Here is a 25174-nt window from a genome sequence, read left to right as displayed (position 1 = left end):
TCTCAGAGCAGCACTTCCAAACTACCTCCTCAATTATTTGCAGGATGTATTGCAATCTCTGTCTTACTCTACAGTTTTAGCCCTCTACAGCTCCCTGTAGTACCATGTAAGTAATTTCCACATGTCTTAACAGATGTCCTAAAATCCTGTCCTCCTTAGCAGTGTTTTCCACACAGTCCTATCCTCTCCGATTCTGTGCAGAACCTCCTCCTTCCGTACCTTATCAGTCCACCAAATTTTCAACATTCGTCTCTAGCGCTACATCTTAAACGCTTCGAATCTCTTCTGTTCTGGTTTTCCCACAGTCCACGTTTCTCTAACATATAATGCTGTACTCCAAAGGTTCATTCGCAGAAATTTCTTCCTATTTTTGCCATTGATAGCCTGCTTTTGATGTCCTCCTTACTCATTGCGTCATTGGTTATTTTACTGGATAGGTAGCTGAATTCCTTATCTTCATCAATACTGATGTTAACTTTCTCGCTGTTATGATTTCTGCTACTTCTCGTTCGTCTTTATTCTATTCACTCTCTATCCATTTATCCTTATTTTGTATTCATTATATTGTTCATTCCATTCAGCAAACCATGTAAGACTTCTTCACTTTCACTCAGGATAGCAATGTCGTCAGCGAATCGTATCATAGATCTCCTATCACCATCTACTTTAATTCGAGCCCTAAACCTTTCTTTTATTTTCATCATTGCTTCTTCAACGTACAGATTGAACAGTAGGGGTGAAAGACTACATCCCTGTCTTACATACTTTTTAATCGGAGCACTTTGTTCTTGGTCGTCCACTCTTATTATTTCCTCTTGGCTGTTGAACATATTGTATATTACCCGTCTCTCCCTATAGCGTACCCCTATTTTTCGCAGAATTTCGAACATCTTGCACAGTTTTATATTGTCGAACGCTTTTTACAGGTCTAAAAATTCTATGAACGTGTCTTCACTTTTCTTTAGTGTACCTCCACTATCAACCGCAGTGTCAGAATTGCGTTTCTCGTGCCTTTACCTTTTCTAAAGCCAAACTGATCTTCATCTAGCGCATCCTCAATTTTCTTTTCCATTCTTCTGTATATTATTATTGTCAGTAACTTCGATGCACGATGCACTGTAATTCTCGGACTTGTCAACTTCCGCAGTCTTCGGATTTGTGTGGGTGATATTTTTCCGAAAGTAATATACTATGTGGCAAGACTCGTACATTCTACACACCGACGTCAATACTCGTTTTACTGCCACTACCCGCCCCCTCCCCCCCCCCCCCCCCACCATATGATTTTAGAAATTCCGATGGCATGTTTTCTATCCCTTCTGCCTTATTTGATCATAAGTCCTCCACAGCTCTTAGACATTCTGACTGGATCCCCTATCTCTTCTAAATCCACTCCTGTTTCGTCTTCTATAACACCAGACAAATCTTCCCGCTCATAGAGGCTTTCAGCGTATTCTCTCTACCTACCGGCTCTCTCCTCTGCATTTAATAGTGGAACTCCCGTTGTACTCTTAATGTTATCACCCTTGCATTTAATTTCACCGAAGGTTGTTTTGATTTTCCTACATGCTGAGTCAGTCCTTTCGACAAGCATTTCTTTTTCGATTTCTTCACATTGTTTATGCAGCCATTTCGTCTTTGCTTCCCTTCACTTCCTGTTTATTTCAGTCCTCAGCGACTTGTATTTCTATATCCCTGAGTTTCCCAGAGCATTTTTCTACTTCCCCATTTCATCGATCAATTGAAGCATTTCGTCTGTACCCCCTGTTTTCTTCGCTCTTACCTTCTATGAACTTGTATTTTTCTTTTCGACTTCTGTGATGCTCCTGTTTAGAGATGTCCATTTCTCTTCAACTCTATTGACTGCTGAGCTATTCCTTACTGCTCTGTCTATAGCCTTAGAGAACTTCAACCGTATCTCGTCACTCCTTAGTACTTCCGTGTAACACTTCTTTGTGTATTGATTCTTCCTGACTAATCTCTTCAACCTCCTCTTCATGACTACTACACTGTGGTCTGAATCTATATCTGTTCCTGGGTACTTCTTACAATCAAGTTTCTGATTTCGAAATCTCTGTCTGATCACGACGTAAACTAACTGAAATCTTTCCGAGTCATCTGGCCTTTTCCAAGTATACCTAATCGTCTTGTGACTCTTGAACAGAGTTACAGAACTCAGACTCCTCTCTCATTCTTTGTCCCAAGCCCATATTCTCCTGTAATCTGTTCTTCTACTCTTTCCACTACAACTACATTCCAGTTCCCCATGACTATTAGATTTTCATCTCCCTTTACGTACTGTGTTACCCTTTCAGTATCCCCATATACTTTCTCTATCTATTCAACTTCATCCTGCGACGCCGACATGTACACCTGGACTGTCATTGTCAATTTTGGTTTTGGTTTGCTGTCGGTTCTGATAATAACAACCCTATCACTGAACTGTTCACAGTAACACACTCTCTGCCCTACCTCCTTGTTCGTAACGAATCATACGCCTGTTATACTATTTTCTGCTGCTGTTCGTGTTACCCTATACTCGTCTGACCAGAAATCCTTCTTCCTATTTCACTTCACTGACCCCTATTTTATCTGAGCCTTGGAATTTTCCTTTTCTGTTTTTCTAGTTTCCCTACCGTGTTCAAGATTCTGACATTCCACGCTCCGACTATTTGAACGTTATTCTTTCGTTCTCATGGTCACCTCCCCCTTGGCAGGTAAGACCCGAATAGGGGGACTACTCCGGAATGTATTGCCAACGGAAACATCATCGTGACACTTTTTCAATTACAGGCCACATGTACTGTTGATACACGTTACGTGTCTTTAATGCAGTGGTTTCTATTGCCTTCTGTATCCTCATTCCGTGGATCATTGCTGATTCTTCCGCTTTAGGGGCAGTTTACCACCCGTAGGACAAGAGAGTGCCCTCCGTTCCTCCAGCCTCTTGACAACGCCAATGACAGAATGAGGGTGACTTAGCAGTGCGGAAGCCTTCGGTGGACAATGGTCATTGTTAATCAAATTTTAAGTAGTGGCGGGATTCGAAGCTGGGACCGATACCCCTAGACCACCGACGCTGTTAAAATGAAGGTTTGGTGGAATGGAGGTTACTCCCTGGAGCTTTGATACGTGTTTCATCGTCCAGTCTCTTCTTGTTGTCAGTGTTCTCCATACGTTGATTTTTGCTCCGATTCTGCGGAGAACCTCCTCACTCCTTACCTGATCAGTCCACCTTCCTTTCAACTTTCTTCTGTTGCACCACATCTGAAACGCTTCGATTCTTTTCTCTTTCGATTTTCCCACTGTCCATGATTCACTATTATAAAATGCTGTGCTCCAAACGTGCATTCGAAGAAATTTCTTCCTCAAAGTGAGGATTATGTTTGACACCAGAATACTTCTCCTGGGCAGGAATGCTTTCTGCCTGTGTTTGTCTACTCATTGTTAGGTTCGACAAGGGTTACTTCAAAGGTTGCAGAATTTGTTAACTTCGTTTACTTCATGACCACCAATTTTGGTGTTAAGTTTGTCACTTTTCTGATTACTATCGTCGTTTCCCAGTTTACTCCCAATCCATATTCTGTAATCATTCGACTCTTCATTTGCATGTTGTTATAGTCACCATTTATTTTACTTGCACTATGAGTTTTAGATGTTTAAACCTCCATCATCACGAGGATACATGGAAATTAATACCACGTGTATGTGTTGTGTTATGACTTTGAGATAAGTTGTGGCACTTTCTACAGTGGTCACATGCTCCTTTTCCTGACTTGTTACATCAAACACAATATAAAATACGGTTTTTAAACACTAAAATGACAAAGATAGCATCTGTAATCTAACTAGGTTAATAATAGGGTCTAATCTAATTAAATTCTAGTGCACGGTGTCTGCTCACTTCAGTATTTACAAAGTCCATGTGATGATTGCAATAAGTTTCTCATTAGATTCTGGTCATTATATTCTGGTCGCCATCTTCGCTCACTTCGCTGTTTACAAAGTGTATGCCACGGAACACGACAGCAACAGGAGGATTTGACCACTGACGACTGTGCCATAGGTTACCCCAAGGTCGTAACACAATGCATGAGTGTATGTTCCATAAAAGATCTACGAGATGTTGCTGCCATTTACTTGTACTAGCCAAGCACTACTTGTCTTGACAACAGTATTTTATTGACTTTATAACATTTCATGCGTTGTTGCGGCCAGACGCCATTTTAAATGATACAAAAACGTAACAATTTTTAATGGATAGCGAACAACAGAATGGATCTTTTCGATATAAGCTCGCCGGGCAAAAAACTAGTTAACCCAGTGCGCACATAGAGAGGAGTCGCAAGCCCTTAAAGATGGCGCAGCAGTCGAAACACGTACATAACCGCGCGCACTCACGCGGCTTGAGCATGCCGCAATAGTGACCAGTGGGACATACTTGTTTCAAGCGGACATTCTAGGTAAAGATGGGTAAATGTAACAACATGGCAGAGTGGCAAAAAGGAGCACTCTTGAATGAGATTTTCACTCTACAGCGGAGTGTGCGCTGATATGAAACTTCCTGGCAGATTAAAACTGTGTGCCGGACCGAGACTTGAACTTGAGACCTTTGCCTTTGGCGGGCAATTGCTCTACCATCTGAGCTACCCAAGCACGACTCACGTCCCGTCCTCACATCTCTTGCCCGTGAAACGCAAATGTCCTGAGTTCGAGTCTCGGTCGGCACACAGTTTTAATCTGCCAGGAAGTTTCAGGAGCACTCTTGTTTGGCCACGCCCATGGCCATACAATGTGTGAAGTTGCTGGATTGGTTGGTGCTTCACGGCGGATTGTTCGATGTATCTAGAAGCAGCGGTGTTAACACAAGTGGGCACGGAACACGATATCAGAATTGTGGTCGGAAGAAGATCCTGTGCGGAGACGCGTTTCACGGCCTGTAGATCGAAATCGCTCCAAATTCCGAGAGGAGTTGCTGCATTCAGTGAATGAGGTTCCATCCCCACCTGTTAGCGAGATAACAATGTGATGGTAATTGCGTGCAATGTAAATCCGAGGTCGGTCAGCTCGCAACAGGGCATTGTTCACAAAGACATAAAGCTGAGGCTCTTCATTGGGCTAAAAATCATTGAATGTGCACAATAGTCGACTGAAGCTACATATTGTGGTCTGATGAATCACGTTTTCGCCTGTAGTCAAATGACGCATGTCATCGAGTGCACTGAAGGCCAAATGAAGCATTTCATCCTTAATTTGCGGAAAATCAGGTGCAAGCCAGAGGTCGGTCTGGGACGTTTCACGGTGTTTTTCTCATCATGAACTGGTCCCGCTCACTGAGGTGAACGCTAACGTGACATATTTATTCAAACATTCTGAATGATCACGTGTTTCCTCTAAGTCAACATGTGCATAGCGAATGTGCTACTGATATCGTTCTTTTTTTTTTTTTAAGACGACAACAGAAAAATTCATTCGAAGGAAAAGTGACTGGTTTTCTGAACACTCGGCCACCCTATTCCATCTCCATTGGCCCGGAAAATTACTTGACTTTAATCCCATGGAAAATCTGAGAGACTTGGGGAAACACCAGGTAAGTAACTAACAGTAGCATCCCCGCAATATGGTGGGATTGTACAGTCAAATCCCTGGATATGATGTACCTGCTCGGTCTTGTGAAATCACTTCCTACCAAATTCACGTGATAATCAAGTCCAGCGGCGAAAATAAACAGTATTAAATCATAGTTTTAATGATTTCTCTAGAGGTGGCTAATTCTTTGCCCGATGAATTTAGAAACACAGCATCTTGTCATCCTCAACAAAATGATATGTAATTGTAAAATTGATTAGAATGAGTTGTTTGCACTTACATGTCATGATGTTGAGGTTGACGAGATACTGTGTGTAAATTTGACATATTCATTCTGCTTTCTTTTATCCATAAAACATTGGTTACATTTTGGGATCCTTTGAAAATGGCATAATGCAAGCGCGTAAGGTGTAATAAAATCAATGAAATACTGAGGTCAAGACAGATAGTGTTCTTAGAATGCAACACATATATGTCATATTAACGTACATAAATCCACCTAATGTTGCAGGTCTGAACCTCTGTAATGTGTGCTGTAAATAATAATAATGCAAAAAAGTGGGTACTGGTAACAGTAAATGTTTTCCTTCAGTTGATACCAGTGAGTCACGGTACCCGCTAACCTAAAATTTTCACATTTACAGATAAAAATTTTGCTAACTTTTGACTAATGTTGTAGTTACCCTCCACAGGACGGACGACGAATCTCCAGACGAGCATACGTTTGCGAGCATATCTAGAGTTACTGCATTCACTGCTGTTGCTGTACTCCTTCACGGTTCACCCAAAGCTTTTGAAGGGGGAGGCATAGAGTAGCACCCCAGCCTCCGAAGAAGAAAAAAGAATCGCGTACAGTGGGATTAGGTGAAGTTGGAGAGCCGTTCTGTAGAGTGAGACCCGCAAGCCCCTCAAGGTAGACCCAACTCTGAGGCAGATCAGTAAGAAAAAATATTAATCATCACCTGCCACGACGAGGCACCCGGGTTGAAAGACTCTTTTGCTTTATTTTTTTTCCGAGACAACGATGCCGCAAAACTCGTGTAGCCTTCAACAGACGCAGATCAGCTGCACATGTTATTACACTCGGGTGTAATTGAACTGCAACTGTTGAACACGAAACGCTTTTCGTTGCTGTGTCGTTGTCCTCTCGAAAAGCAAAACGCTCTTTGTTGTTGTGGCCATGTAGGGTCGATACTCTTTGAACAATGGATGAGCGAGCGAACTAACCAGCCAAGCCAGAGATCCACGTGTAAGAAAAGCTACACAGCAGGAAGTAACTGTAGAACATTCAGAGGAGGAATGAATAACTAGTGATGTAGAAATTGATAATATTTTTTCAGACCAGACAGAGGATATATAACAGGACACTAATATTAATGTCAGTGATCCATCTGCTGTAGTACACTCAGGCAGAATACAGACGGTAATTCAAGTGCATACTGAAGCAGAACCACGCGAAACACCAGTTACAGTCGATTTACCACCGGTAGAGCCAACACAAACAGTAATGGATCCATTTTCTCTCTTAATGAAGAAAATGGAACAAATGTTTAAAATACAGTAACAATCACAGGAACAAATGTTTAAAATACAGGAACAATCACAAATACAGCGAGGACAAGAAACTGCTAAACAGCTTGCAACTGAGATTAATAATAATTTAGATAAACGTATTAGCAGAGTAGATGAGCGGATTAGGACCTTGGATGAACGCATCAGTCAATTAGACGAGCGTACGCAGTTAAGCTTTTCACAGTTCTCAAAAGAGATAGATCAAAAGCTTGAAAACCGGTTAAAAGAACACGATCGCCAGCTGCGACAGCAAATAGATGCCCAGTTGTCCGCTGGCGCACAGTCACAGCAAGCGTGTGATCCCTTACAAAGATAGGCATGCTGGGTGTCTTGGACGCAAAATGAATGACACTTTGTGCCCTGAGTCTGTTAGTGTGCATATTCTGACCCTATTGGTCAAATTTTCGTTAAATCTTTCTTGTTCTGTGATGTTTGCTCCTGTGTCAATAATATGCTGTTGTAATTTGAAATCATCTGAGCAGTGCTTCTCTTTCTACAGCGTTTTGTAACTGGAAGTTTAATTATGGACACCCTGTAAATAAATTGTCAAAAATTCATTGACCTGTAGAATTCGTTTTATATAAGCAGCACTCCCTGCTGTAGCTGGGGAAAGAAGGGAACCTGCGGAACAATGCTCCTATCGGAGCACAATAAAGGCGAATATATTTCCTCTTCAAAAGGCTGACAGGAGCGTTAGGAACCAATTGCCTCCATTATCATTCCTCGTCTCTACCAAAACCTTTGGTATGCGAACATATTCTCACTTGTTTCTTGCAGAAAGAGAATAACAGAGAAACATTAACGAAGACAATGCCAGCGGGTGGGCAAGAGGGGACAGGAAAAGGCAGTGAAAGAGAAATCTTTATAGACAATAGCAGTGGGAGCCAAAGGGAGATGAGATGTTGGCAGTCAGTGAGAGACAGTTGTAGTAAAAGAGTAAGGGAAATGGATAGAGACAGAAGTGGGAGCAAACGAAAGAGGGTACAGTGGAAACGAAAAACAGCGATGAGGGGAGACCATGCACAGGCTAGCGGTTTGGGGAGTTCTGGTTCCTCACAGACTGGTGATCTGTAACACGAAGGTGTAGGGGAGGGCACATTTTGGACCGAAATTTTAAACATGTGGGTATTTGATTAAAATAAGTTGAGCCCCCAGATTTTTAAGCTGCCGAAATATGGTGGAGACAGTGGCATTGGGAAATAAAGATGAAAGGACACAGTGTAAGTGAGATAGAAGACAGTGGCAGCATGGACAGTGGCGGTGAGAGGGAGATGTTGAGTACAAAGGCTTAACTATAATGAGAGACTGAGTAAAAAGTTTTAGAACGTGCTGTGTCAAAAGAGCGCGAATATATTCGCGTGCCAAAATATTCGGTGAGGAACGCGGAATGAGGATCGAGGCAGCTGGTTCCCCAATTTTCTGTCAAGAGTCCTTTAAGGAGGATCGTAATGGCCTTTTTTATGCACTGATAGGTGTGCTTTACCACTTTTGTAAGATATGTACAAGAACCTAGAGGGACCATTAAAATGAAAGACTAAGAAAGAAGTGTTCACATTAAAATAACGGAAATGCAGTACTTTTTCTTTTTTTTCATTTGACATTGCACAACGAAGAATCTATGGAGGGAATAAAAGAAAGGTATAACACAAGGTGCAGTTATGTTAACGATACGATCCGCTGACGGCATTCCTGTAACATGTGAATGTTAGTTAAAATTACAGGAACTATTGAAGTAATGAACATTTTACTGAGCACAGAAATTGAATAGAAAATACAACAAACAAAAATGTAAATATAGATGATATGTAAGCAGGAGAGAGCACCTGCATTCTTCGTCCTCTCTAAGTGGCTACGGAAAATTGACAGTGATCACGTGGGCCTTATCGTTTCAGATAATTTAGGCAGTTGCTTTCGAAGTAATAACCGATTAATGCAGAAAATTGTACACGTTATTTTAACAAATAACTTACTCCATTCGCTTCTTATGTTGAGTTTGAATAATTGTTATAAAGTTGTACAAATCACGAACAACAAAGGCAACGAAAAGGTACCATGTAGCTCTTAGAAACCCACGGCAAATCGATGTTTTCTCACAATAACATCACTATCCCAATTAGACAAACACTGCTCATTTGCTAGTCATTTATCAGAACAATAATTAGTACGTATCTTATCCGAAGAAAAGTCTATCAAAAGAAACGTCCGCACACGAAACTAACACAAAACACTGCACGGAAAAACAGAGAAAAAGTGTGCTTATATTTGAAATCACTAAATCATTAAATCAAATGCATTTATATAGAAAAATATATATGTGATCACAACTAAAATCGACAAACGGTGAAATCTCTCTATTACAGTCAACGTTGTGTTATTGCACAGCAACGTTTACTTACTCGGGAAATACTCATTAACTTTCCAAATAACGCTCATAGAATTTCACTTTTTTAATTAATTTGAAAGTAACTGAATTAATACATTTTGACATTCCATCGTAGTGAATGGTGGGAACACAGCTATGTGATGATTGGCAAAAATAAATAAATTAGCTTCTAGCTTCAAGTATGGTTTCTGTATCTAAATCCACAGCTTCATGGCTACATTGAAATTCACGCTTGTGTGCTTGCACAGGATTCATCTAACCATTTTCACACTATTTATCTACCGTTCCACTCTCTAAAAGCGCGCGGGGGAAACGAACTCTGACTTCACTTATTTCATTAAGTGACATTTCTTTCTATGTAGGCAGGTGTCAACAAAATATTTTCGCATTTGGAGTGGATATAAATGTCATGAAACGTCGTCACCGCAACGTAAAACACTTTTGTTTTAATCACATCCTTGACACACTTTCCCCTATTTTACCATAATACAAAGCAACTGCCTTTCTTTGAACTTATTCGATGTCCACCGTCAGTCAAAACTGCTAGGGATCCCATACTGCACAGCAATGCTCTTGCACAGAAGTGACAAGCGTTGGTACGCAGTCTCTTTAGTAGACCCGTTGCATCTTCTAAGTGTTTTACCAATAAAAGGTAGTCTAAGGTTTACCTTCCCCACAATATCTATGTGATCGTTCCAATTTAAATTCATCGTAATTGTAATTCCTAGGTATGTAATTGAATTGGCAGCCTTTAGGTTTGTGCAATTTATCGTGTAACAGAAATTTAACGGATTCCTTTTTACTACTCATGTGGATGACTTCACAATTCCATTATTTACGGTCAGTTGTCACTTTTCGCACCATACAGATGCTTGCTTAAATCATTTTGTTATTTGTTTTGATCTGCTGATGACTTTACTAGACGATAAATGGCTTCATGGTCCGCAGTGTAAGATGGCTGCTCAGATTGTCTCCTAAATCGTTTGTATAGGTATTAATAAATTGAATGCTAACAATGTAAACGCCTCAATAACCACCTTTTGTAATTCGGACTGCTGTGAGACGTGCAGGAGGAGAGCCAATGACGTTCTCGAAGGTACCGAAAAGGATGAGGAGCGTCAGGGACTCCCGAGCCTTGGCCAACTGCGCTAGATTTCTCAGTTGATAATCCACGATGTGAATAGCCCGCTCCAGGTGGTCCCACAAAATCTCGATTGAGTTCAAATCAGAGGAGTTTACTGGTCAAGGAAGTTAGGTAAACTCATCGGGGTGCTCATAGAATCACGCACATTCACTGCGAGCTGTGCGACATGTTGTATTGCCCTGCAGGTGATTCCATTTTGCCGCGGAAAAACAAACTGCTTGTAGGGGTGGACTTGGTCCCCAAGGATACATGCAGGGTGAAGTTGATCCATTGTACCTTCTAGAAAGACGCGATCGCCCAGGGAACTGGACGAAAACATTCCTCAGACCATAACGTTTGCGAGATGGTTTGTTTCAGGTATTTCATAACGTAAAAGCCAACAGGCATTTGTCCGATGGAGCCATAAAACGTGATTCAGCTAGAAAGGTCACCTGTCGCCAAGCAGTGAACGCCTAGTTGTCGTACTGGCATGGAGAGAGCAGCCTTCCTTGCTGATTAACAGCAGTCAGCATGGGCGCATGGACCAGGAACTTCCTGCAGTGGTGCATACACAGCGACCGTCGCTGAACAGTCGCCCCTTGGATCATATGGCCGATCACCTGCTCATCAGTTGAACGTCTTTTCGCCCGTACATATCGCCGTAGCTGTCGTTCATCCCAGTCATCGCAGTTGTTTCAGTGCCGGTTTTGGACAGCACCATTTTAATATCCAGGATATATTTTAATTACGGCGGCACGTAAGCACTTTACACACTTACGCGTTTCGGGAATGGATCCCTATTGGTCCAAAAGCCAACGATTACGCCCTTTTAGACGTCAGATAAATGGCTCCATTTCTGCATTAGAACAAAGACTGTTCTGTTATGCGCGTCTCCTGACACACTGCTAGTGCTGCCACCTGCCGTCGGTGAGTGGTTATTGCACTCTGAGTCGAACACAGATGGTGGTTAAGCTAATGTGACTGAACCTTGTAGCCGTTAAAATACATTCGAAGACCAAAAAGGAAAGAACGACGAAGGAATTATCCGAATGGGACGGAAATCGGGAAATGTGACGTAAATGTACAAAAAAAGCTTAATCCAGAATGAGATTTTCACTCTTCAGTGGGGTGGGCGCTGATATGAAACTTCCTGGCAGGTTAAAACTATGTGCCCGACCGAGACTCGAACTCGGGACCTTTGCCTTTCGCAGGCAATTGCTCTACCATCTTTTTTATTTTATTTTTTATTTTTTTATCCATTAACTCAGTTTTTTATTGCAGAGGGCTGCTAGCCCTCTTTTTTTGTTTTTTTGTTTTTTTTTTATTTTTTTTTTCAGTGTCAGGCTTTCCACCTTTGCTGACATACATTTTGTTGTACTACCGCATAAATTGTGGCTACAATTTCCATATGTTGACAAATAGTGGCTAATTAGAAAATTAATTAATTAAGGAAATGAAGAAAACTGAAAATGCCCAAATGAAAGACAGGAAGACATTGCGGATAGTACAGATACAAAAGAAACATGCTCCTGTAGCAATGAAATGAAATTCGTGTCGGGGGCGACACTTGCTCACGACCTGACGTTCGATAGAGCAAGAGAGCAATCTATCGACTCGTTCCCCAGACGTTGGTGTAAGACTGGGTCATCTTCTCGAAATTAACTAAGGGTCCGTAAGTGTGATCGATGTCTATCTCGGCTTATTCGTCTATCTCATCTCTCACCCGTCACACCCCATCTGGCCGGCGGGTCGGTAAATGTACGTCGCAAGTAATTAGCGAACTTTTGTCCATATCTCTTACGCTGTTGCAACTTCGTGTGTCCATCCAGGAGAAAATGCCAAAAATCATTTTATCCTTTTCCGATTCGTTATACACGTAGCCCACCACCATTCCCCGTACCCACGTCACTACATTGGTTTTTTGGACCAGAAAATAAGATTCTTGGGGGGAAAAAAGTGTGTCTGACGAAATTGTGTGAGGGGCGGAGCGTAACAGGAACGCCAATATCTATTGTGCTAAGTGCCACACTGGAGCCGTCCCACTACATGCTAAACGATGTTCATCAAAAAATGGTTCAAATGGCTCTGAGCACTATGGGACTCAACTGCTGTGGTCATAAGTCCCCTAGAACTTAGAACTACTTAAACCTAACTAACCTAAGGACAGCACATAACACCCAGCCATCACGAGGCAGAGAAAATCCCTGACCCCGCCGGGAATCGAACCCGGGAACCCGGGCGTGGGAAGCGAGAACGCTACCGCACGACCACGAGATGCGGACCGATGTTCATCAGTGTCCACTGTTGCGCAGCCTAAACATAGTGGAGTGTCTGCCAAATGAATCGCGTGCCGCCGTTGATTCGTTGCGAACTTCCTATTTACCACCACATACCGTGTTGAGCTTACCGAGGTAAACGTTCCGTATAACGCGCCATATCTGTCGCCAGTTCTTGTCTGTATACTTTTTTTCCAGGGTATTGCTGGGGCACCCGCGCAGTAAGAGTTGGTATACATTTCGCGTCGTCGGTAGTCGTGTTGTTGGGAAGGAATCTCTGACATAGCTAAGCTCCAAAAAAAAAGACTTGAAATGTGACAGCTTCGGTGAAATATGTCCAACATTGACTGGGGGCAGCATTGAAGTGGGCGCTAGTACATGGGCCAACGCACCCGAGATATTGCGAAATTGACCGCGCCACTGTCGGAAAATCGTACTGACAAATAACGCCCGTGCCTTTTCATATACGTTCACTAGACCAAGTCCACCCTCTCCAGGTGGTAGCGTAAGCGTTGTGTATTGGATCTTAAACAGGTGTCCCACACTCATGTTGGTTCCGAAAGTTGCTTCTATCCGTGATGCCATTGTGCGCGTTAAAGGCAGGACATGCGCTACGTGAGTGAGTCTCGGTGCTAGGTATACGTTAACATAGGTCACCCTCTGAATCATATCCAACGCTCTTAATTTCTGTAATATCACCATTGTCCGCATCAGCTTCAATATGCGTCGGTAGTTATCCGCTGCTGTCCGCTGCACATCCGTGTGGAATGTAACACCTAGACATTTTATGGTCTTAACTAACATGAGCGGACCTTCCTCCCCCGGTTTTAATCCTCGACCGACATTCATGCAGCGCGATTTCTGTAGATTAAGCACGCTTCCTGCCGCCATCCCGTATCGCTGTATCCATGCCAACGCCGTACGTACTTCGTCGCCTGTCCTTGCCACCAGCATCACATCGTCAGCATAAGCGCGGCAATGAAAGGTCAGTTGTGGCAACGGCACTCCCTCCAACCGTCTTCGGAGACCATATAGACAGGGTTTCAAAGCCATTGCATACAAAAATATCGAAAGGGGGCAACCTTGACGAACTGACCTTGAAATAACAATGTAGTCAGTGCCCCGTTCATTCACCGTGACCTTTGATCGCACGCCGTGTAGCAGTCGCATGATCTGCCCATCACCGCATGCAAAAAGGTATGATCCACTCTGTCGAACGCATGATCGAAGTCAATAGCGACGAGTGCTCCACGCACTCGGCATGCCGCTGCTAATGCGATGATATCTCCGTAGACACTGAGCGCCGTAGGTACGTTACTCTTACCGCCGAGGCAAGTTTGATCTATGAGGAGTCTATCATAAATTTAAGAGCGTAGGCGGGCCCCAAGGATGCGCGCGAAAATCTTATAGTCGCAGTTCAAGAGAGTGAGTGGTCTATAATCTCCTGGCCTTCTGCCACCGCGTGGTTTGGGTATTGGGATGATGATACCCTCCGTGAATTCGGCAGGTATCTCAGTCTGTGGTAACAGGAGTTCGTTGTACATCTGAATCCATGAGGTATGCAAAGGCGCGGTAAAATTCAATTTGTAAGCCGTCCTGTCCTGGGGACTTGTTCGGAGCCCCCCTGGCAATTGCATCTGTCAGCTCGTCCTCTGTTATCGATGTGATGAAAGTCTCAGCATCCAGTGGTGGTCCTATATCTGGCATTTCCGAGATGACATCACGTAGTGTCTCGTGGTTCACTTGGACAGGTCCATATAACTGGCGGAAATAGTCAATAAACACATGAGCAATATCACGCTGGTTCACAACTTGCTGGCCAGTTTCAGAGATTAGTTCCCTGATCAATGTCCTGCGTCGTCGTTGGCGTTCACGTACTATGTGGTGCATGGAGGGGGTTTCGGCAGTAACTGTGTCCGCCAATCTCGCCCGGACCATTATACCTTCCATTCGTAGTCTCGTCAGCTGTAATAACTTGGCTTTTATCCTGCGCATGGCCGTGTGCCTTTCCGGCGATGGTTGTTGGGTCATCAGCTCCCTCAGGGCTGTAAAATAAAAATCAGCCATCGTGCGGTTCCACTGCGATTTGTCCTGCCCGTATCGTGTCAACGTTCTCCGTAACGTTGGTTTTGCGCATTTGATCCACCACTGGAGAACTGAAGTGTATGCTCGTTGGCGGCGAGCGCAGGTCTCCCATGCCGCCTCTATCGACCGACGATGTGCAGCGTCACGTAAAAGTGCACAGTTCAGTTTCCAGGGTCCCTTACTCCGCCATATCTTCTGACGCGTTAGTGAAATCGTACAGACTTACGCCATATGACCCGTAAAAGCCGCTGCCCAGATTTCGGCATCCAGTATCGCCGTCCGTAGAGCTCGTGTCACATACACTCTATCAAGTCTACTCGCCGAGTGTCCCGTTAGAAACGTGTAACCCGGTCTGTCGCCTTGCTGCAGTTCCCAGGTATCCAGAAGCGCCATTTCGGTAATCAACGCACGCAGTTCCATGCATGGCACTTAATGAGGTACTTGGTCCTTTTTGTGGACGGCACAATTAAAGTCGCCGCCCACTATATAGTTATCATAGTGTCCAGCGAACAACGGTGCTATCTCTTCGGTGTAAAATGTCGCCCTTTCTCTTCGTTTTGTGGAGCCAGATGGCGCGTATAAATTGATGAAACGAACGCCGTCGACAGTGAACGCTATGCCACGTGCCGAAGGGAGAGACATGGCGCCCTGCAGTCCTATTCCTTCCCTGGTGAGAATCGTCACACCGCATCCACTTTCATCGTGCAGTGAATAATGTGCCTCGTAGCCGTAGAACTCTGGCGGCGATGTGAAACGCACTTCTTGTAGGAGTACAATATCCACGTCCGCAGCGCGCAACATATCTTTCAGCATTTGAATTTTAAGCGGTGTCCGAATGCCATTAATGTTTATCGTTGCAATGCGGTACGCCTGGCGTGTGTTCATCAGTTGGAGGGCGCCGTCATTAAGCGTCTATCTGCACCCCCGGCGCTCCTCACCACACTAAGTTGTTCAACATTTCCCGACCCCTCCCGGCCTCTGGCCAGGACTATCCTCAATCGTCGCGTTCGTATTTTCATCCTGTTCCTGTTGGTCCATTTCTTGCGCCTAGTCCCCCAGCATATTTCCGGAACTGGTCGAAGGATGGGAGGCAACGTTGTCACCGCTCTGATGTTGGACAATTGTTATCTCCACTTCTGCCTTCCGGTCACCAGAAGGAGAATTCAAGTTATCGTCGCTGCGTAATTCCTGCACCGTCATCTCGGTATCTGTTGAATCCACTGGTCTCAGGTCGATACTGTCGTTGTCGTCCACTGTCCCCTCGGGACTATGGATATCGTCAGCAGAAGTCAGTCGACGCTTCTTTCTTCTCTTCGGCGAATGCTGTTTCCGTTGCCTTGCTTCCGCATCGGCCGTTTGGATTGCGTATCCTCTGTCTTGGGCCTGGCCTATCACGCTCTCGGTGGAAGCGCTGGCAGCCGCCACTGATGAGCCTGGAGCGGCCGTCAGCTGCATCTCTTGTGTGGTGTCCTGTGTCTGCTGTGGTGGAACCGGTGGTCTGAGTTCCAGTCCGTTGGTGTCCATGTTCTCTATAGGGGGCAGCTGCTGGTGCCCATCGGAAATCTCCCTCACGTCGCCTCTCAGGGCTTCCACAAAGGTCAAAAGTAAGACAGTCACCTGTTGTAGTGTCTGAACGTCATCCCGTGGGGTTTGCACTACACGTCGCTGGAGGCATTCCGAGCGGACGTGACCTTCTTTCCCGCACCCCGAGCAAGTGCGAGGTTGCCCATCATAGATTATAATCGCTCGACAACCTCCTATGTACAAATAAGAGGGGACGTGCTTTCGCAGTTCGATCCGTATTTGTCTCAGCCCATTTAAAATGGGGTACGTGGTAAAACTCGTCAATTTTTCGGCCACATGGGATAGAACTGTACCATATGGTCGAAAGGCGTCGGTAACAAGTTCAGACGGGACTTCAAACGGAAGTTCGAAGACGCGTATAGTGCGGATCCCCATTCCCGCGTGATCGACCGTAACCACAAGAACATTCCCGTCGGCATGACAGAAACGATACCCGTTCGGTGATCGTTGTAGAAGTCTTTCGCAAGCAGCCTCGTCAACAAGCTTGACATAGACGACGCTTGAAACGATCGATAAATTGATTCCCACGATGTCCTGTGGATCGATTTTTACCTCTTCTCTTAAGAAACGTTCTATCTCGTGTGCCTTTGGTCGTGTATAGTCGTTTACAAAACTGAACTTCAAGGTCGTTTTTCTGTACGAGTGTGCCATCTCGTTCTAGACTCACAACACCGCACACGCGAAGCTGCTCCGGCGTAAACAAACAGGCGCGCGCACCACAGCGCGGCCGGCAGGCAACACGGTCCGTACTGTGTCACTGCTGAAGGCAGACTCTGCTTCTGCCAGTACCTCGTCTCCTACCTTCCAAACTTTACAGAAGCTCTCCTGCGAACCTTGCAGAACTAGCACTCCTGAAAGAAAGGATATTGCGGAGACATGGCTTAGCCACAGCCTGGGGGATGTTTCCAGAATGAGATTTTCACTCTGCAGCGGAGTGTGCGCTGATATGAAACTTTCTGGCAGATTAAAACTGCGTGCCCGACCGAGACTCGAACTCGGGACCTTTGCCTTTCGCGGGGGTTTGGAAGGTAGGAGACGAGGTACTGGCAGAAGTAAAGCTGTGAGTACCGGGCGTGAGTCGTGCTTCGGTAGCTCAGATGTTAGAGCACTCGCCCGCGAAAGGCAAAGGTCCCGAGTTGGAGTCTCGGTCGGGCACACAGTTTTAATCTGCCAGGAAGTTTCATATCAGCGCACACTCCGCTGCAGAGTGAAAATCTCATTCTGGAAACATCCCCCAGGCTGTGGCTAAGTGCCGGCAGGTGTGGCCGTGCGGTTAAAGGCACTTCAGTCTGGAACCGCGTGACCGCTACGGTCGCAGGCTCTAATCCTGCCCCGGGAATTCATGTGTGCGATGTCCTTAGGTTAGTTAGGTTTAATTAGTCCTAAGTTCTAGGCGACAATTTTTTTGTGGCTAAGTCATGTCTCCGCAATATCCTTTCTTTCAGGAGTGCTAGTTCTGCAAGGTTCGCAGGAGAGCTTCTGTAAAGTTTGGAAGGTAGGAGACGAGATACTGGCAGAAGTAAAGCTGTGAGTACCTGGCGTGAGTCGTGCTTCGGTAGCTCAGATGGTAGAGCACTTGCCCGCGAAAGGCAAAGGTCCTGAGTTCGAGTCTCGGTCGGGCACACAGTTTTAATCTTCCAGGAAGTTTCAAAAATTTAATCATTTAAATTACATAAGAACTGGATGACGAGGAAAATTTCACAAACAGTGGAGGTCAATAACACGTTGGTCCACCGCTCGCCCTTATGCAATTAGTTATTCGTCTTAGCATTGATTAACAGAGTTGTACTGGAAATACTTATGTCAAAAATGTTTCAGACGTTGTCATGGCGATACGAGGAGAACCCAAGAATTTCGAGAAAAAGCAAGAACTCAGCTTTTACTTTGCGAAGTAATACGGTTAGGCAATAAATCAAGTTTACTACTCTGGAAATGTATCAGTGCCTCAGCAGTGTCGGTGTATGTCGACAGAACACAAGGATATGGTGCCAAATTCTGTCAGATTAGAGCGTTAGATCGCCAAAATCCCGAGCTGGTTGGAGGGCCCTGCCCATAATGCTTGAAAGAATATCAATTTAGGAGAGATCCGGTGACCTAGTTGGCCACGGTGGGGTGTGGCAAGCGCGAAGACAAGCTGCAAGAACTCTCCCTTTATGTGGTCTGGCATTATCTTGCTGAAATGTAAGCCCCATGAAGGGAACCAAAACGGGACATAGACTATGTCGGGCCATATGACAGGTGACAGTCATATTGGTATCCAACCACTGTGCAAAACGTCTCAAACAATTCGTCGAGGGCGACCGGGGCCTGGTATTTCACTGAGTGGAGTAGAATTGTCTTCAGTGATGAGTCTCGCTTCGGACTGAGTATCCATTACCTGCCGGCCGAAGTGACCGTGCGGTTAAAGGCGCTGCAGTCTGGAACCGCAAGACCGCTACGGTCGCAGGTTCGAATCCCGCCTCGGGCATGGATGTTTGTGATGTCCTTAGGTTAGTTAGGTTTAACTAGTTCTAAGTTCTAGGGGACTAATGACCTCAGCAGTTGAGTCCCATAGTGCTCAGAGCCATTTGAACCATTTTATCCATTACCTGCGAGGACGTATCCGGAGACGTCACGATTGGTGGTGGGATACCAACTTCGATTGGTGGTCTGGGGTGATATTCCATGACCTCTTTGGTTGTCATCCGCGGCACACTAACAGCTCAGCGACACGCCGACGATATTCTAGGTCCCGTTTTGTTGCCCTTCATGACAAGCCATCCTAGCCAGTACGGCTCACTATTTAATTTTATTTTTGTTTTTGAAATCACTCGCCTTCTCACTAGTCGCAGCGATATCAACATAGAGTCTCTGGACGCCGCATATCTTTGGCGAGTTGGCTTCCCGCGCGCCGCGAGGCGACGGAACGAGGTAGAAGGGGTTTGCTGGGAGTTAGCTCTGGACTGTCCATTAGGACATCAGGACCGACGTCGATGTCGGAGGGCAAGGCCGTTTGGTCGGTGGGCCCCGTGGAAGCAGTCGGTTGGGGACGGAACGCCGTGGGCTCTAAGATTCTAGTGTGGAGGGCCGGTGTTGCCCCGATGGCGGTCATCGTATGTTCATTCAAAGGCTGAGAAGTGATTTCTTGGTTCCGTCCTTGCATTCCGACGAAGAATTACGGCAAGTTTGGTGTATGAGGTGAATATAAGAATCCTAAACAGTTTCAAGTTGTGGCGCGTATATCAGACTTGTGAGTGGTGTAAGCCTAGCTTCGGTCCTGCAGTCTCCAGTCAGAGCGCTTCTTGGGAAGAGAGCGTTGATATCGGCATTGTCATCTATTTAGCTGCTCTAAAGTAGATGACAGTTTTGGACTGAAGATGGATCCAAGTGAGGGACGAATCATTGCTTGTCTTATTAAGAAATATAAGTCGGTCCCCAGCGTGTTAAACTCTGTTATCTACAGTTATAAAGCGTAATTTGACATTCTGGTAGTGTCCACGAGTACACTTTGGAGGTACTGTTAAGTATTAGTAGTAATGGAAAGATTGACTGTGGAACTTTTCAGTCGGCGCTTATGAATCGTGTTAGTTGCAGTTCACTTCTTATGGTATTTTACGGTTCTACTTGCCGTGGCGAAATCGCCGATGTATTTTCGTAATTTAGCTTGGGACGTCATTCTGTGGTTTGGTGGCGCCCTCCCAAGCGTTTAAAGCCCCGAATATTTTCTTACTGTTTTGCTGAGGTTGCCTTGCAGCAGTTGTTAATTTGTCTCTTGTCTACACCACCGTACTGCTATTTGGTGCGGTGCGGTATAGTGTAAGTGTTAAGTAGTACCGCATCTACTCCCTCGCCCTTTTTAAGTTTTGCAAGCCGCAACCATATCGACGTATAATCCCAGTATGCGATTTGTGTAAACTGGTCACGCCCTGTTAACGTACTGTACATCGTGGAAAATCTTTCCCACGCCGCATGTGATCCTGAAGGACAGCACGGTGCAAAACAGCGCATGACCACGACGAAATCAAAAGATATGTACTGCACATTTTTTAATGGATGTAACCACTGAACTTAAAAGTTGATTTGTGTGTCTATTTTTTATTTATTTTAATAGAAAAAGATTTACATACCAGGTAAATTATAACATCCATGCTTAATTATTTGTCATAATTCTTTGGGTATAATGCGCATCACATGTAGGGAGGCTTATGATGTATAGTGGTTAAAAGGAACGAAATATTTTGTGATACGGTGCGCGTCGTAGAGGCTACGGGGTTTGAGTGTACGTTGATAGTAATCAGATTTTATTGCATTTAAGTTGCTGTTATAATTAAAATTTTTTGATCAATATTTTATTGCCTTTAGAGATCACAGGTGAACTCTAGGAAAATTTTGGTATTGCCGTATGGCCTTATAATCTTTTATTTAACGTTCCATCACGCAATTTGTATTTTTTTTCCTTTGCTTGAAACGAGATTTTAGTTTCAAGCGTTGTAAATTGATTCTGAGAGTTATTCTTTGTTCTGTTACTATTCAAGAGACTATTGGTTAAATAATGCGTCATTAACTTTCAACAAGATATTACATTGAGTATATTTCTGTTCATGATAACAAATGTGCACTTACTATTTTAAAATCAAGTTAATAAAGTTGTAAAATTTTAAAGGTAAAAGTAATTCATTAGAAAAACGGTGCCTACCCGTACTCCCAAAAGCTTCCATGTATTCCAGGTATTGGCCTTCGGGGCCATGTCGGCATCCTGGGCTTACATTCCAGCAAGATAATGCCAGCCCGCACGCGTCGGGAATTTCTGCTGCTTGGGTCCATGCTTGTCAAACCCTGCCTTGGCCGGAAAGGTCTCCGGATCTCTTCACCACTGAGAACGTTTGGAGCAGTATGGGCAGTGCCCTCCAACGACCTCGGGATTTTTGCGATCTAAGGCAGCAATTGGACAGGATTTGGCACGATATCCCTCTGGAGGACATACAACAGCTAAACCGAATAACTTCTTGCAGGAGAGCCAGAGGTGGACAAACACGTTATCGACTTGCTCAATGCTTGAAGCTCTTCCTCATAAATACAACCATGCAAATTTTCCGAAATTTTAACCATTTGTTTGTCTCTCCAGATACGTCACACCTCCAGATTTCTGTCCTATTCGGATAGTCCCTTCCTGGTACGTCGTTTCTTTCTTTATTTTCCTCTCACTCAGAGTGATAGCGCGTTTTACTCACCATAAAACTATGTACCCGAAGAATTAACAATATATTCCAAACAGCTTTAACATGCTATACATGACTGAAATGTGTGCCGCGTGAAATATGTGCAAATTCTGCCATAACTCAACCTCAGGTCTAACAACAACAAAACAATAGAAGATCAGAGATCCTGCATACGGTGAGCTCTAGTCCGCTTTCCTTCGTGTGATTTTCAAGTCAATCACTACATTTAAACAGCGACCAAAAAAAATCGTGTGTTCCTGGGTACACTGTTCTCTGTGCACAACACTCTGCCCCCGTCATTTTGATGAACTATGTTCCCGTAAAAAATTTGTCACCCACTATGGTCCTCGTCTGAAAAGAAAATATTATCTACAGTGTGACGCTAAATAGTTCTAATTTCGGGCTGAACTAACACTCATCTTTTATCAGTGATGATCTCCAGAACGATTTAATATATGATTTAATCATCATTGTATATCATTTTAAACGAATTTAGCTCTCTCCACACGCACGGAAACGTTTTTGTATTTATGGACACAATACCGACTTCAGCCGAGCATAACGCGTAAATTATTACTTTCATTACGTAAATATGAGGAACTGTGGCCACGCATGCACATCGATTTCTCTTCCGACCAGTCGCCTGAAATTAAATTCCGTGATCAAACTAGCTCGTGGCTATTTTACCGCATGAACCATCCGAGCCTAACAACCGAAAGGCAGTGAAGCGCTGCACGATGATGGGAACTAAACTCCAAGCGCTTAGCTTTTCTGTATTATTCTTAAGTGTTATGACCTGAGAAAAGAATTGTTTGCTGTCCAGTTTACCAGATAGTCCAACGATAACCAGTTGCCGATGCAACACGTAAATTATGCAATTTAATAATGTACTGGAAACACCAATGTCAAAAATGTGTCAAAATTTTCATGGCGATACAAGGAGCATACAGAAAAATCAGAATTATGAGAAAAAGCAAGAACCTGCCTCAGGTTTTGTTTTGCAAAGTAACACGGTGAGGCAATGAGTCAAGTTTCATAGTCCTTAGATGTATCAGTGTTGCTTTAAATAATCAGCAGTGTCAATGCGCGTTGACAGAACACAAAACATCATTTATGATCATGTCATTCACCTTTAAAAATGCACATTAACACGTTCCTTGTGAATTTCAGTTCCATTAAGTAATACTTAAAAGTTCCTAATCACCTGAACTATCATTTAATGCGCGGGTAGCGAATTTTAAAATATTGATTTTAAACGAGTTGTGTCACGGAAATGAATTGCTCACTTTCGTAGTGTATTGTCTTCGTGAACCACAATGAAAAATGATTAAACATCCTTAATTCAGAATCGCTGACACAACTTGCTACATTTTCTATATCCTTAGGAATCTAATTCCGTTTGACGAAGGGACTAAAGCCTAACCTTTCTTCTTTCTTGTAACTCCTTAATTCTACCGCTTCTTTTCACGAACGCGCTACTAGAAGACAAATAAAAATATTTTCAACAGAAATTCATACTTAACTGACAGCAATATACACTATGTAATCACAAATACCCGTATACCCCGAAAAAGATACGTTTTTCATACTAGGTGCGTTGTGCTGCCGCCTACTGCCAGGTACTCCATATCAGCGACCTCAGTAGTTATTAGACATCGTGAGAGAACAGAATGGGGCGTTCCGCGGAACTCACAGACTTCGAACCTGGTCAGGTGATAGGATGTCAATTGTTTCATATGTCTGTACGCGAGATTTCCATACTCCTAAATTTCCTAGGTCCACTGTTTCCGATGTGATAGTGAAGTGGAAACGTGAAGGGACACGTATAGCACAAAAGCGCACAGACGGCCACGTCTGTTGACTGACAGAGACCGCCGATAATTGAAGACGATCGTAAAATGTAATAGGCAAACTTCTGTCCAGACTATCACACATTCATTCCAAAATGCTTCAGGAACCACTGCAAGTACTATGATAGGAGGTGAGAAAACTTGGATTTCACGGTCGAGTGGCTGCTCATAAGCCACACATGACGCCGGTAAATGCCAAACGACGCCTCGCTTGGTGGAAGGAGCGTAAACATTGACGACTGGACAGTGGGGAAACGTGTGGTGTGACGAATCATGGTACATAATGTGGCGATCCGATGGCAGGAGGTGGGTATGGCGAATTCTCGATGAACGTCATCTGCCAGCGTGTGTAGTGCCAACAGTAAAATCCGGAGGCGGTGGTGTTACGGTGTGGTCGTGTTTTTCATCGAGGGGGCTTGCACCCATTGTTGTTTTGAGTGGCTCTATCACGGCACAGGCCTACATTGATGTTTTAAGCACCTTCTTGCTTCCCGTTGTTGAAGAGCAATTCAGGGATGGCGAGTTCATCTTTCAGCACTATCGAGCACCTGTTCATAATGCCTGGCCTTTGGCGGATTGGTTACACGACAGTAACATCCCTGTAATGGACTGGACTGCACAGAGTCCTGACCTGAATCCTATAGAACACCTTTGAGGTGTTTTGGAACGCCGACTTCGTGCCAGGCCTCACCGACCGACATCGATACCTCCCCTCATTGCAACACTCCGTGAAGAATGGGCTGCCATTCCCAAAGAAACCTTCCAGCACCTGATTGAATGTATGCCTGCGATAGTGGAAGCTGTCATCAAGGCTAAGGGTGGGCCAGCACCATACTGAATTCCAGCATTACCGATGCAAGACACCACAATCTTTTAAATCAATTTCAGCCAGGTTTCCGGATACTTTTGATCACATAGTGTAAATAGGCGATTGGAGTTGTGGATCAATAAGACAACACTCTATTACAAAATCTGCCATTTCTCGAATGGAGTCATGGAACTGATCTAGCCCTTAACATTATTCTGTGATATTGTCTCGCATGCTCTTTCAGTAACTAGAGAACTGTTTTCCCCCTAGAAAAATTCGAAGAACGCTATAGAGAAACGATGGTTCCTAACCGGTGTCAGAGCTGAGAGCTTGAAACCGTCGTAAAGATACGAGGTTGATAAAGAAACAGTTCTGCGAAATCATCCATTGCATCAGGAAGAAAGAGAAAACAAATTTGCACTTTAATAACAGCCTTCAACGGGTTATATTAAAAGTTACCAATATGTGAAACCATCCTTCCAAAACGAAAACAAGTAAACAGATAACATAAATTTAGAGGCAAGCACTATGAGATGGGAGAGGAGAGAAAACATATGGAGCTAAGGTGACCATGTAGGATGCAACTCGTAACTTCAAATGGAAAGGAGGTCCGCTTGTTACCCACTGGGTGGTGGCGAAACGTGTCACGAAATTCTGTGTAAATGGCCCTGTGGCAGACAAACTGAAGCTAAATGATCCGTAACGG

This window comes from Schistocerca serialis, chromosome 4 (genome assembly GCF_023864345.2).
Source record: "Schistocerca serialis cubense isolate TAMUIC-IGC-003099 chromosome 4, iqSchSeri2.2, whole genome shotgun sequence".
Taxonomy (NCBI): Eukaryota; Metazoa; Arthropoda; class Insecta; order Orthoptera; family Acrididae; genus Schistocerca; species Schistocerca serialis.
This window is presented reverse-complemented; position numbering follows the sequence as displayed.